The sequence below is a fragment of the Dipodomys spectabilis genome, unplaced genomic scaffold (assembly GCF_019054845.1).
Source record: "Dipodomys spectabilis isolate Male_0828 unplaced genomic scaffold, ASM1905484v1 ptg000173l, whole genome shotgun sequence".
Taxonomy (NCBI): domain Eukaryota; kingdom Metazoa; phylum Chordata; class Mammalia; order Rodentia; family Heteromyidae; genus Dipodomys; species Dipodomys spectabilis.
Window position 1 is genome coordinate 6,829,364 of NW_024870850.1, and position 7,917 is coordinate 6,837,280.

The window sequence follows — 7,917 nt, forward strand, 5'->3', positions numbered from 1 at the left end:
GGAAAGCATTTTTAGAATGAGAAATGAACTAAAAAATCTCCATGCCACTGATCATCTTAGCTAACATTGGTCAAATATAGCAGGTAAAGAAAAATAATTAGAGAAAACAAATGTATGTGTCTTTAGAGAGAGGTAGCTGACAAGACATTTTTCTGTCTCCTCTATACTTCAAGAAAAGAGTAACTAATTGAATGAACACCTCTGAAGATTAATTTCTCAAGGTCTTGAAAAGTTGAAATAAGTTCCCATTTTCCCAGAGGAAAAACATTGGACATCTTAGAGGTTAGGGATTTCCTATGTGCATTATTTCCCTGAATTTTTTTTCTCTTTTGGGAAAAGTCACTCAGGGAGAACGAGATATATCAGACAGGGTTCAATGATGCACTCTGAGAATGATGTCTTATAACTGCAATAATTTATTTAGAACTAAATAAAAATTAATTTGAAGCAGTAAGGACCCATTCATGTCCCAGCTTCCCTAAGTATTATATCCAGATTAGCAGGACCAGCCTTACCTGACAGCTTATTAAACAGGAGAGTCCTTGGCTCTGTTCCCAGATCTATTGAGTCTGAAACTCCTGGGGTCAGACTCAGACTTTTATGGTTAATGAGCTCTTCAGGAAAGTCATTTCTACATGGTTGAAGTTTGGAAACATCTGACTCTAAGGGATTTGTTATAATGAGTGTTGAGGGACCCACAGAGGGCTGCCTCTGTCAGGTTTCAGGCTCTCTGCCTCCCTCCAAATGCTCATGGGTCCATCTAAAGAAATAATGATGTGTTCATTTTGGAATTCATTAAAGAAAACAGTCTAAATTTATCTAAATGGCTTTGGGGAACAATCCTTTACATGTTTATCAGCTGCCATTTCTTAATGCTTCTATGTCCAATGCTTCTATCCTCCATGTAAGAATCCAATTATTTATCAGTTTTAAAAAGCATCTTGATGTTTCTCATTTGAGAGTGTGCATTCATCTTCCATCTCTGCATTCACTTTGGCAATTGCAGGTGCCATACACATTATAGACGTATATTTTGATTTCTATTTGACTGAGGTAGATATATTTACATGAGAAATGAATGTATGTTTATGTCCTAAAGTGATACATATTTAAATTCCTGGGAGAAATATTATTGATTTTTGTTGGTGATGGTCATGGGGCTTGTACTCAGGGCTTGGATGCTATCCCTGAGTGTTTTTGCTCAAGGATATCACTCTACCACTTTCAACTACAGTGCCACTCATGGTTTTCTGGTGGTTAGTTGGAGATAAGAGTCTCATGGACCTTCCTGCCCATGCTGGTGGTTTTTTTCTTATATTGTTCTTTAAAAATATAAGACAGCCTTACCATTCTGCTCAGCTTGACATTTATTTATTTTTATATTTATTTTAATATTTTTCAAAACTATATTGTATGTAATGTAGCTTTCTGTATAATATATAGAGCATATAATATATAATAATTATATCATATAATTTATTATACGTTTATATTATAAGATATATAAATTGTATGATAAATTATAAATATAACAGTCATTTTATATAAGAGTAATTTCTATTACTTATTTTGGCTATTATAAAAATAATTATATTAATTTCTAATTCAAAAATATTATATAGAACATTGTATATCATATTCTATAGATATATTTTGCTATATAATAATTGTTCTATATAATACATTAAATATTACAAACTACATATTATATTTCATATATTATATATGATATTTTACATTTTGTTCTTTAAATCACATACTCTGTATTATATATTATAGATGTGAATACAAGTGTGAGCCATTGGTGCTCAGCATATTGTCTTTTAAAGAAGGAGTCAGGAGAGGATGGCAGATTAGAAGCACCAACACTTTTGTCCCCATGAATGTGAAGAATCAATATACACAGGAAAGAAAGTAAAGCTATGGCTCAAGTGTTAGGATGCTAGCCTTGAGCAGAAAAGCTCGGGACAGAGCCCAAGTCCCTAGTTCAAGCCCCAGGGCCAGCTCAAAAAAAAAAAAAAAAGAAAGAAAGAAAAACCGTGAAGATTATATTGTAGGGAAAGAAAGAGAGGAAGAGCATTGGGAATCACAAAGGTGGTAGACAGACAGCAGAAAAGCATAGAGAAATAAGGACAGTTTCTTTCAGTGTACAGATACTCTGCATTCATTAAAATAAATACAATCAAGCATATTGTATATGTTAATTAAAAACATGTACAATCATCTGTTAATATGTAGTGTTTCATATCATGTATTGTATATGTATTATCTTTAAGTAGTTGTACAAGGGACTTCAATTCAAGAAGTCAGTGTATCCAGGAGCCCGTGGCTCACACCTGTAATCCTAGCTACTCGGGAGGCTGAGATCTGAGGATGTAAGTTCAAAGACAGCCCAGGCAAGAAGTCTGTGATACTCTTATCTCCAATAAACCTCGAGAAAACCAGAAGTGGCACTGTGGCTCAAGTAATAGAGTGCTCGCCTTGAGCTGAAGAGTTTAGGGACAGTGCCCAGGCCCAGAGTTCATGACCCACGACCTACAAAAAAAAATCAGGCTGTGTATGAGTACAAAGCATCGCCATCCTTGTCACTCCTTCCATTTTACTCCTCCATCTCTCCCAACCTTACCCCTCCCCTCAAGTTATCTGGTTCCTGGGCTGAGAAGGTGGCTCTGTGGTAGAGTGCTTGCCTTGCATGCATGAAGCCCTGGCTTCGATTCCTCAGGACCACATAAGCAAAAAGCAAAAAAGCCAGAAGTGGCGCTGTGGCTCAAGTTGAAGAGCACTAGCCTTGAGCTGAAGAGCTGAGGGACAGTGCCCAGGCCTAGAGTTCCAGCCGGACGACCAGATCCCCCCCCCCCAAAGTTATCTGGTTCCACTTTCACACATGTACCTTGAATATTATGTTTGTGTACTCCCACCCTTTCTTTCTCTATTCATCTGCCTTGCCTCACCTTTACCTCTGTCACCCTGACAAAACATGTTTCAGCTTCCTGCTATTCCTTTTGTTAAACTCTTTGGTCTTGTATATTACTAATGAGAATTACTTATTAATGAATATGAAATGCCTCCTTACCCCTGACCCCAGTTTTATTGCAAAGGGCAATGCAGATTTCATCATAAGGCTAAAGCTGGAGTTAAAGGGTAAATGTACCTCCTGAGCAAAGTGTTAAAACTAGAACTCCTGTTTTACAATCTATCTAGGTCATGAACCCCTTAACTGTCTTTTTATTTAAATTAAGAGATATACACTGACATCTCCTTATAGTCTTGTAGTTGTCATATCCTTATCTGGTCAGTACTAACTCAACCTGTGCGAAATTTGCCATGTCTACCTTTAAAAACAATATGGAAGGAGCCCAGATTCCCTATAATAGGAGTAGATACAAAAAGAATGTGGTATGTATACCCAATGGAATTTACACAGCCTTTAGAAAGAATAAAATAATGTCATTTGCAGGGAAATGAATGAAGTAAAACAGATCATGTTAAGTGAGATAATCCAAGCTCAGAGAGACAAGTGGTGCATGTTCTCTCTGCTATGTGGAAATTAGATCTAAAATGCACAGGGATATGATAAATTATACAGGATTCTTCAGTGACACCAAAAGACGAAACATAGGAGAGAAACAAAGCCACAAGCCTATGTGCCTCTTCATGTTTACATGAAATTACCTATATATCTGTATCTATCTATTTACCTGTATATTTCTACATAAATAGACTCCAAGATATGGAAACAAGAGACCTCTCTTCTTTTCTGAAATTTTTTAACATTTCTTTTTTTGAGGATCCTTTTTTCGTATGTATGGTATATCCAAATATATATCTTTAGGATAGTAGGGGAGTACAAAACTCAGGAAAAAAGGGTGAACAAGTGCAGCAGCAGAGCTCACTAGACACTGATGTCAGTGAACTATATAACTTGTGAGTAGAGACAGGAGGGAGGGACTGGGAGAGTGTGAGGGAATTCAAACAACAAACAGGGTAGTGGGCAGTTAGTTGTGTCTTATTTTTTCTCCAATGAATATTCTTTTTAAAAAAAAAAGTGTTCAAGTAACATAGAAGCACAAAACCTAAAGTGTGTCACAGAATTTATTTTCCTAACCTCTCAGAGGATCCCAAATTTCAATCTATCCTCTCTGGGATGTTCCTGTCCATATACCTGATCACTGTGCTCAGAAATCTGCTCATTATCCTGGTCATCAGCTTTGAACACCAATTCCACACCCCCATGTACTTTTTCCTCTCCATCTTGTCCATCAGTGGCATTGGTCTCATCAACAGCATTGTCCCTAAGATGCTAGGGGACATACAGAGTTACAGCAGAGCCATCTCCTATGTGGGCTGCCTCACACAGACGTCTTTTGCTATCATTTTTGGAAATGTGAATGGCATGCTTCTAACGGTGATGGCATGTGACAAGTTAGTGTCCATTTGTCACTCTTTAAAATACACAGGCATCATGAATCCTCATGTCCATTCACTCTTGCATCTGGTGTCTTTCCTCATTAGCATTTTGGAGTCGCAGGTGCACACTCTGATTGTCTCACAGTTTAGCAACTTCAAGGATGTGGACATTGATAATTTTTACTGTGACCCTTCTCAAGTGTTTTGCCTTGACTGCTGTTAAATGCTGTTTAAATAGGGATAGAGGTGGACCCACTGCAACAATGAGGTGTACAAATCATTATGCTGAAAAACGAACTTTACAACTTTGGCATGGGGAGTGGGGGGGGCAGGGGTAGGAGGGAGATGGGAAGGGATGGGAAGGGGAAACAAATGAGAAGGCAACAATGCTTGATAAGAAATGTACTCATTATCTTCCCCATGTAATTGTAAGCACCCTATACGGTATTTTCACAATAAAAAGAAAAAAGAAAACAAGAAACAAACAAACAAAAAAGAACCTAGTCCTATATTTTGCTGGTTCCCTATTCATTTTATTTCTTATCTCTGAGATCATTTTTTCTTACTATAAAATCATTTCTTCTATTCTGAGAATCATATCAGCAGGTGGGAAGCATAAAGCCTTCTCCACCCGTGGCTCTCAACTCTGCGTAGTATGTTTATTTTATGGAACCGCCATTGGCGTGTACCTTGGGTCAACAGTGTCCTATTCTCCAAGGCAACAAACAGTGGCCTCAGTGATGTACTCTGTGGTCACCCCATGCTGAATCCCTTTCTACAGCCTGGGTAACACAGAGATTCAACGCGCCCTGTGGAAATTGCAGAGCAGAACTATCTAAGCCATCTATGGTGGTCAGAAGTTCCCTTCAGCTAATATGTTTATGGCTGCATTGTCCTCATCTTGCCTTTGCTCTCATGTCACCATCCATCCAACCAATTGTCTATGTTCCACTATCTCTATTAAAGTTAATAGTTGGGTTTCTATTTCTTGACAGAATCCTGAGTGATAAATCACACCATGTGAAAAATACTCACCTTATGACCTGTCTGCAATTTAAAATGTCTCAAAACACACCCAAGGTGGCAGTGCTGTTGGCTCATACCTGTAATACTACCTACTCAGGAGGGTGAGATCTGAGCATCTCAGTTTAAAGCCTGCCTGGGCAGAAAAATCCATAAGACTTTTATCTCTAATTAACTAGCAAAAAGCCAGAAGTGAAGCTATGATTCAAGTTGTAGAGTCTTCAACTTAATTAAGAATGTCAAGTGAGAGCACAAAGCCCTAAGTTCAAGCTGCAGTAAAGTCACACAAAAGATGTGTTCCTAGAATTCAAAATTAATCTGATATTAAAGAACCTGTGATCTTCAGTATGCTACTGTTGTACTTAGCTTGCTTCTCAGAAGTGTTGTGGTGTTCAGAGAATTTAAGTGAAATCCTGTACTACAACATGGAGTCAAATGTCTCAAATCAGAATTTAGTCCATAGTAATACAGTAGGGAAACTGTCATTATCAAAAAAATGATCACTGTGAGGCTGTGGCTCGTGTCTGTAACTCTAGCTACTCAGGAGTGTGAGATCAGAGGATCTAGGTTCGAAGCCAGTACAAGCAAAAAAGTCCATGAAACTCTTATCTCCAATGTATTACCAAAGTAGCTGGAAGTGGAGTTCTGGATCAGATGGTAACTTCCTAGCATTGAATAAAGAAGCTCAGGGACAATGCTTATGCCCTGAGTCTAGCCCCTGGACAGGCAAAATAACACTAATTATATTTATACATATATAGTTCATGGATAACCCAACATATATGCTTGTAGTTCAAAGCTGTTTTTCAACATTAGCTGAAAATTATAAACTGAGCAGACTGGGATATGTTTTTGAGCTCTTAGGCTCCAAATCCCTCATTTTTAATGGTGCTTAGCTGGGGAGACAAACAACGGAATAGATAATATCCACGTTGTATAGGAATTTAGTAACTACAATCATGGTCCTCCTCCTCCTCAATATCATGATCTTGATTGTCGTTATCATCATCATCATCATCACCATCATCATCATCTATAGGATTATTGAGTCATTTCAGTTAGCTACCTGAACCCCAGTAGTGCTTCATCCTCCTAAGAGATCATGATATTTTTATCTTTACATATTTTTTAAAATTATTTTTGTTTTGTGCCAGTCCTGAGATTTGAACTCAGGGCCTTGGGAGCCCAGAGGTTTATTGGTGTGAGTCACAGTGCCTAGCTATATTGACTTTCTACTGGACACTGGGGCATTGATATTCCTTCTATCCTCCTGGAGAGGTTCTTCCACCCTCTCCAATTTAACAGTTACTGGGGAGGGGGTGTTACAGGGACTCCTTTTAACCCCCTCCACACTCCTGCTGTACCTTGCCAGTTTGGAAACATAGCTGTCAGCAATTACTTTCTCATTATGCCCCAGGGTGCTCTGCGGTTGTTAGGAAGGGACCTGCTTTCTAAATTGTTTCCTTATATATCCCACCCTTAAAATCCACCCCTATTTTTCTCCTCTAGAGCAAGCCAGACTCAAACATGCCCCCACCCCAAACCCAATCCTCTGCTCCCCCAACTCCCTTTCTAGAAGTAAATTCCCTTAGCTTGGGACAGTTCAGGACACCCATGCCCCTTGCCTCCCACTGTGACTCAGTTCTTTTTTCCCTTAAAGCTCTCACATTCTTTCTTTAAACCCAAATGAATATCCCCTGTTTCCTGCTGCCCACTGAGGGCCAGAGCCTATTATCCTTCACCTACTTTCTGCCTCTCTCCTGATTCCCATTCACTCTCCCCACAAGCCCCCATTTTAAAAATTAAAAAATAAACACCTAATGGTTCCTACTGCTTGCTTTAGGACCTCTGAAAAATTAATCAGAGTCATCTCATCTGTTCTCATTGTATCCAACCCTCCTCTCCCACATCTCTTCTAACTCCCCAGTCTTTTCAGTTTTTGATTTAAAGGACACCTTCTTTATTATCCCTTTACACCTCACCTTAAGAACCCTCTTTGCCTTCATCTAGGAAAGACCCAGATATTCTCCAAGCTCAACAATTAAACCAGGACATTATCGTCTAAAGGTTTTAGAAAGAGCCTCCATTACTTTGGCCAAACCCTACAAAAGGTTTTGACTAATTTCAACCTATCCCTTAGTTTTCTTCTCCAATATGACCTCCTTCTCTTCAGGCTTTCAGCTGAGCTAACTATCAAGCATCCTGCTCATTAGTTGTTCAAAGGATCTATTCTCTTGGAATCCTCCCTTAAGTGTAACATTTTTTAGTCAGTTTTTTTTTCATGTTTATAGTTTAGACTTAACTTCCATATCTGGCAAAATCTGCCATACTGTTACATATATAACTCATATACTTTGCAATCCATATGTAAAGATACACAATCTCTACTTCAATTTGATTATTCTTCAATTTCTTCTAATTTCATTCTCCCCCCACCATTATAGTGTTAAATCAGTCTTTCTAAAGCATTGCTTTGATTTTTCTTAT

General features: G+C 38.3%; 1 pseudogene; it reads left to right on the forward strand.

Moving 5' to 3' along the window:
• The first annotated feature begins 4,144 nt into the window (after window positions 1–4,144).
• On the forward strand, window positions 4,145–5,174 carry LOC122119982 (annotated as a pseudogene).
• Window positions 5,175–7,917: the final 2,743 nt, after the last annotated feature.